The sequence below is a fragment of the Plecotus auritus genome, assembly GCF_963455305.1.
Source record: "Plecotus auritus genome assembly, chromosome: 13".
NCBI lineage: Eukaryota > Metazoa > Chordata > Mammalia > Chiroptera > Vespertilionidae > Plecotus > Plecotus auritus.
Genome location: NC_137779.1, coordinates 15,839,892 through 15,846,986, shown reverse-complemented (window position 1 = coordinate 15,846,986; position 7,095 = coordinate 15,839,892).

The following is a 7,095-nucleotide window of genomic DNA, read 5'->3' as shown; positions in this document are numbered from 1 at the left end:
CCCTGCCCCGGTCACAGCCACACAGACACCCCAAGACAGAGTTTCCATCCACACGAGGGGTGCAGCCTGGGCTGTGGGCAGCTCAGACCATCTCAGCCCAGCAGCCATGGTGGCCACTAGAGACGCCTGGTGCCCTGGCCCACCCTAGCCACACTGAGCTGATAACAGCATTTAGGGGGAGGTGTGTGTCCAGCACACACCACACATCAGCCATGGCAGCTGGATGTGGCTGCCTTTGTGGAGACATTTGCCACATGGGGTCCCTGGAGGTCCCAGCCTTCCACCCCAGCCAGACTAGCCCCGTTGCCCCCAGCTCCCACGTGGCTTGGGTTGTTCCCAGGAGAATCCTGGAAGGTGGGCTTCAGGGCTGGGGCGTGAGGCCAGGTCCCTCCCTTTAGAGGCCTGGCAGGGGCTGTGTGCACCTTCACACCACTGCTCCTGGTCACACACCATACCTGCAGTCACACCTGCACAGGCATGTGCCCAGGGCGCCCGCACTTACACCATGGCGCACCCAGACACAGGCCCAGGTGGGTCTGCCTGTCCCTGTGCACATATATGCGCACATAACACACACACACACACACACACACAGGCAGAGCAGAGCCCGCACGTGTACACACACACACATATGCAAACAGCGCAGGCAAAAATATGCACACGCACGTTTCCTCCAGGCCTGTGTGGTGAGGGCTCAGAAACAAAAGGGAAAGAGGACACGTGGCAGAGGCTACCCCATCCTCCTGGGCAGGGGCCGGGGGAGCAGGAGAAGGAAAACACTGACTGGGGGAGGGAGTAAGGGGTGTGTTGCTGGTGGAGCCAGATGGCCATGCGGGCCGCTGGGGCTGAGGAAGCCCAAGGGAGGGCGGGAGGAGAGGGGAGGACGGCTCAGCAACGTGCCCAGCTCCTCTGTCCCCCAGTGGGGCTCAGACCCTTTCTCCGCTGCCCAGAGCAGTACCAGGTAGTGGGGGAGGTGCCCCTGCCCGTACCCCTCCTCAGCCAGGTTTCCCACACACCCCATCTCTTCTTCCAGGAGACCCTGGACTTGGGCGCACTGGCGCTGCCCCCCTCTGTGTGGGCCTGGCAGACTGCCCCTTTGCACAGTGGACACTGGCACATCCCAGCTCCAAGACCTGATGCCTTGCTCTGGGCTCAGAAGGGGCAACTCAGGCCCTACACAGGTTCCTACCCAGCCCCTCTGGGCCCAGGAAACCCCAGTGTCCCCCTCAATAGCCTCCAAAGAGGCAGCTCTGTGGACTCTGGTGTCAATGTGTTGGGCGGCCTCGGGCCTGTGCCTGGCGGCCCACCATCAGCACCCCCTGGCACCCCATCCCTGTGACTGCACAGCCGGGAGCTGCCAGCCTGGGCCTGGGCATTAGTGGGCAGGGGGAGCATGAGCAGGAGTTTCTTGATCCACTTTTCTCCTGAGCAGCCCCTGCCGTGCCCAAGGAGATGCAGCCAAACTGCTGGGGATGGGGAGGGGGCAGAATTCCAGGCTGAGCCTGCGGGGCTCTTGAAGGGCATGGCAGCCCCTAGCCTCCCACCATCTTCCTGGCAGCCAGGAAGCCATAAACACTCATTGGCTAAAGGCTTTGAGGCCCACCTGGGCTCCTCAGCTTACACGCTTCCCAAGGTAAGCTCACTCCCTCTGTTGAGCCTGCTCCTCACTGAGAGACACCTGCCGCCTTCAGAACACCCCTAAATCCCACGGTGCCTATCACCGGCCGCTGGAACCTCGGGAAGCTGCAGGGCTCACTGAGGCTGCCACGTGGCTGACTTCCTTCGCTGGGCCATGCCTCCAAGCCACATGTCCTCCCAGCCCATCCTTTGGGGGGCACCCTCCCCTCCCCAAGGAGGGAGAAACCGAGGCCACAGTGAGGAATGGGAACAAGGGGCCCACCAGTTCTACTGAAGGTGAAGCAGGTGGATGGGTGGGCCCAGGTGGACCTGGGGCCGGTGCACAGGGTCCCTGAGGCTTTGGGGACTATGTCCTAAGATGGCAAGGGTGGGATCTGATTTCCTGAGAAGCTCCTCTGCTGCTTTGTGTGCAGTGGAGGCTTGCTCAGTGGAGGCAAGGGGTTCACAGTCTGGCCAGGCTGGCAGAGGGAGGGGTGGGGGGATTAGGAGGGACGTGGGCAAGTTTGAGTTAGACCCAGCAAAAGGTGGAGGCAGCGGGCAGGCTTCCAGTGTCTGTCCTGAGCATCCGGCGGGGGCACCCGTCCCTGAGGTGGGATGCTGGGAGGAGCGGCCTCCCTTGCTGTCGAGGCCCAGGAGACATCTGGTCGGGGGTGTAGCGTAGGCTGTGCGGGCTGAGCTCAGGAGAGGGGGCCCGGGCTGGAGGACAATTTGGGAGTCTGGAGCATTTGGGTGATATTTACAGCCCAGGAAGAGATGAGATCACCATCAGCCAGTGCTGGCGAGGGGCGGGGAGGGACGGGAGTGCTGGGCCGGGGGCAGCAGATTCAGCGCCCGCCTGCCCCCACCCCGACCCTGACCACTCACTGGCCCTGCTGGCTCATTGAGATCGTGCCTGATGGACTGGGCCGGCGGGTGGGGCAGCGGTTAACGTTCGGCCTCTGTCTCCTGGACCCGGAGACCTGTGCAGGAAGCTAATTAAAGCCAGAAGAAGTGGCGTTGAGCGTGTCGACCTCCCCCGACGCCAGCTGCTGGTTTACCGCGGATGGTCCTGGCCCCCATCCAAGGATGCCAGGCCAACCACAGGACAGCCTGCGGACAGAATCCTTCACGGCTCACAGGCCTGTCCTCGTGCCCAGGCCCCCAGGTTAGGGCTGCTAAACACCATCGGCAGAGGCTGACACCTCCGGCTGGGGCTCGAAGTAGGTGAATGAGGTGAATGAGCGGCCTTCCCAAGGCCCTGGGCTCGGGGGATCACTTCGCTGCAGGCCCTCTGAGGTTGGAGGGGTCCTGGGGCCACCGTGTGCTGCCTGCCATCTACCCGGGGGCTGCAGGGTTGGCCCAGGCCCTCCTGTGGGAGTACCTACCCCATTTAACTGGCTGCCGGGGCTCTGCACAGTAATTGAAATAATTAGTTTTTAATCCTTATACTCGTTTTGAAATACCAGAAGCAGTAGAATGCTGAGTGGCTGATGGTGAACTGATGTCCAGGGAGACTGAGAATATGCCGGGAACAGGTTGATGGAAATGTGTTAATTTGTTTGATGAGTTGGGGCCCAGGGCAGCCAGGCAGAGGCCTCCCTCACAGCCAGGGCACCTGTCCCGATCGCCAGCCCTGCCCAGCTCTCAGCCACCTGGCGTGGAGTGAGCGCCTCGCACACCCTCCCTCATTCATGTCCCAGGGGAAGAGGCTGCTGACACCCTCCGTGTGCAGACGAGGACACCGAGGCCAAGAGGTGTGCAGGTGACTTATCTGGGCAGGATTGGACCTACCTGAGGCCACACTTGTTCAGACACATCACCACCAACAGGTGCTGTGGGCAGGCAGGTGCTCCCTCGCCATGCCTCAGCGTCCTCACCCCGGCGCCAGAGTGTCACATGGCCCTGGACATCAATCTCTCTTTCTTATGTAGTCAGCCCGGGAGTGGCCCAGAAATGCCATTCATTCAGCACAGGGGGGCACTGAGCCATCGTAGACATGGTAGACACGTGACCACACTGTCATGACCGGTCTCACTAGGAGGCCTTGCTTGTGGTCCTGCTTGTCATTCCCGCTCTTTCCCTACCAAGTGCTGGGCTGGGGCTTCCCTGGAGCCCTGGATGGTAGGCCTGGCCCCTGTGCACAGCCCACAGGCTTGGCAGGGTCCACCTTAAAGCCTGGGCAGCCCCAGGGGGAGAGTGTAGGAGCCACTGGCCACCAGCATTCTGGCTTTGACCCTCCCTATGTAGTCAGGCTGGAATCCTGGGGGTCTCGGGGGTCCTGCTCCATCCTCCCGCTGCTGCCTCCCTGCGCTCCCAGATAGAATGACGTGGGATTCTCCGTACCCTCCGCTTCAACATTCAGCTCTGACATGACCCCTCCTCCAGAAAGCCCTCCCTGACCACCACCACCCCAGGCTGATTCCTACCTAGCGGGGCAGTCACAGAATGGATCCGCCGCACACAGGGCTTGGGGGAGTCTGGAGCCAAGTGTGGCTGGGGCAAGTCACCACATCTGGGGCCCTCGGTTTTCCCTCTGTCAGGAGGAATAAGTGACCTTCGTGGAAGGAGTCCCTGCAACTCACAGAGCCGCTGTGAGAGGGCCCAGCTTGAGGCCAGTGCTGGAGGGGCTCAAAGACTGCAGAGATGGCCACGGAGAGGCCAGACTGGACACCCTGCTGCTCCATCTCAAGGCCATTCCTCCCTCCAGTCGACCCGCATCCAGCGGGTGTGTTTTCTCGGTCCTCGGACCTAGGCATCAACCACGCACTTGGAATCCCAGGCCCAACAGGTTAAAGGGGTCCCCAAGGCCATGCAGCGCGTAGTGGTTCCAGCCTGGGCCGCCTGGGCCTCCTGAGCATACCTCACGCAGGGGTCATGGGGGCTCATTCTGAAAGCCCTCACCCTTCCTTCCGCTGTCCTAAGCATTGCTCACAGCATTTCTCTCATTCCTGTGGCCAAATGCACAGCCGGACTGGCGGAGCCCTGCTGACCACGGGGGGAGGACGGGACTCATAGCCAGCATCCGCGGCCAGCGGCAGGGATTCCCAGCTCCAGGGGGGTCCTGTCCTCTTTGCGGGAGCGTGTTCGCTTCAAGCTGGGTGGCTGGGCTGGGTGGAGGAGTCTTCATTCTCGGGGCCAGGTGGGGGCGGGACGGGCCCCACTCATTCTGGCACCCACCAGCTCACGGTGCACTTATTAGCGCACTGGGTAAAACTAATGGGCCTCCTTCTTGGGGGCTGGCAGGGCGCTGCTCCGGCCTCGGGCATCACGCCCTTGGCCACTGGGCAAGAAAGGAGCCCGCCTGGGACTGAGCGTGGGGGGCCTGTTACGTAGTCTGGCTTGTTGAATCCATGCACATGGATGCGCGAGGGAGGGAGGAGCAGTCGGTTGTTCTTGCATGCCCAGCTGTGGTTCCTCTAGACTGGGCCTTGGAAGGCCCCTTCCCCGGCCCACCCCTCTGCCGGGAGGGCTAATTAAACCCACTGCCGACAAACACCGGGACAGGAGGCCTTCGATCTGTCTTCACAGAGGCAGTGTAGAGATTTATGGGCACTAAAGGAACATCCATCTCAGGCTGGCCAAGGTGGAGGGAGGGCGGGGGGGGGGGCGCGCAGCCCCATCCCAGGGAGCACAGCAGCTTCATTTTGATGCAGCAAAGGGGAGACAGGAGCGAGGTTTCAAGGGACGCTCACCAAGGAGGGAAAAGAATTAATGGGAACAATTAGGGAACGATGAAGATCTTGCACGGGAAACACCTCGACTCTCACAGCTCGGCAAGGCCAACCTGGGAGGCAGCCACCTGGGAGCGGGCAGCCTGATGCCACACCATTATTTTTGAAAAATGACGAAGCAGCGAGGGAGCAAAAGCGGAGGGGTGTGTGTGGGGTGGGGGGGGGGTGTTGCAGCCTCCTGAGCTCAGGGGCTTCAGGAAGGCAGTCACAGAATCAGATGAGGGAAGAGGGTCTCAGGGCCTTGGGATCTTGAGGCTCAGCCAAGGGATGACTGGGGGCCCTGAGAACTAATAGGGGGTGAGGTGGGCAACTCCTCCCTTTGCCAACCAGGAGCAGCTGTAGCCACAACTGCCCACCTTGAAGCTTTCACCTGCCAGTCCTCCCCCTCCATCCCCGGGGCCTTCGCCTGTCTCCCCTCTGCCACCCGAGCCCCAGTCCATGCCTCCCATCTGACCGTCCATCCATCTCCCACCACTCAGTCCATACAACAACGCGTTCCCTGCCCTTCCCCTCGACAGGCTCCATTCCCTCCATCAGATTCTGGGGTGGGGGGGATGGTTCTCCTGTCCCAGGTCAGTATCATTCAGGATACGCCCCCTTCTAGTCTTGGACCACCCCAAGGCCTGCAGAGTCACACACTGGCCCCGTGGCCAAGCCTGACTTGGTGCGACCAACCAGAGTGGTGCTGTTGCCTGCATTCCGACCACGCCCTGAGAGCCTGTGGCCCACCCAACTGCGGGTCTGGTCTGTTCAGGGGCCCAGGTGGGGGATATAGACAGCGTCAGCTCTGTCCTGCCTGTGTGCACCCTCATCTGTTAGGAACAGACATTCCCGAAGCGTGAAGACACCCCCCAAAGCTGCTCTCCTCATGCGGGTTAACTAGCACACAAAGACTTTTGCAATTTTCCCACCCCATTAGGCTCGTTCTGTAAAAACCAACCCCAATTAACAACTAGCCTTTCCCACACAGGATCTTGGCTCTTGGGGCCTCACACACTCTCCTGCCCCCCCGCACCCCCCCCCTCGTCAGGACCCCCACTGCTGTGGCTCTGAAGGTGGGTGGTCCTCAATCCTGATGCAGCAGCTCAACCCTCTCCTCCTGAGTCCCCCATCAGAGCTTGAGGGCTGGCAGGGTGGGCTCAGCAGGGGAGGGCAGGGGGATGAGTACCCTTAGCAGGAGCTGAGCTGAGCACACAAATGGGGTTTCCTATGGGTGACCAGTGGGGAAAAGCGCTGCATCGGGGGTGGGTGTCTCCATGGGACAGATCATGGCCATGTGGCTGGGGCCCTTTGCCGGGTGACGCAGGCCTTGTCACTTGAGGGGTTCACCGACCATGAGGAGCTCCTTGGTGGACCCCTCTAGCATCTATGCTAGGGGAGGCAGCCAGGGCCTGTGGAAGGGGGATGGAGGGAGGAGGGGGAAGGGCTAGCCAGGGACCCCACTGAGTGCTGAGCTCTGGGGTCTCAGCAACCTATCCTTCCCATTCCTAACACATCCACATCACAATGCCAGCCACACCACTGCGTGCCTGCCCTTGGTGCCAGGGAGGGTGCCCTAAGGCCTGAGTCCAGGTGCAGTCAGGCTGGATGCTGTGGCCGCTGTTCATTTAGCCAGGAAATGCCCCAATTAGTGCTGTGTCGCTGAGGCCGGCTGGTGTGCTGGCGGCCTGCCGCCTTGAAGGGGAGCTGACCCAGAGCAGCAGGGAGCAAAATGAGAAGGCACTTAGCTTCTGAGAGGTTTGCACTC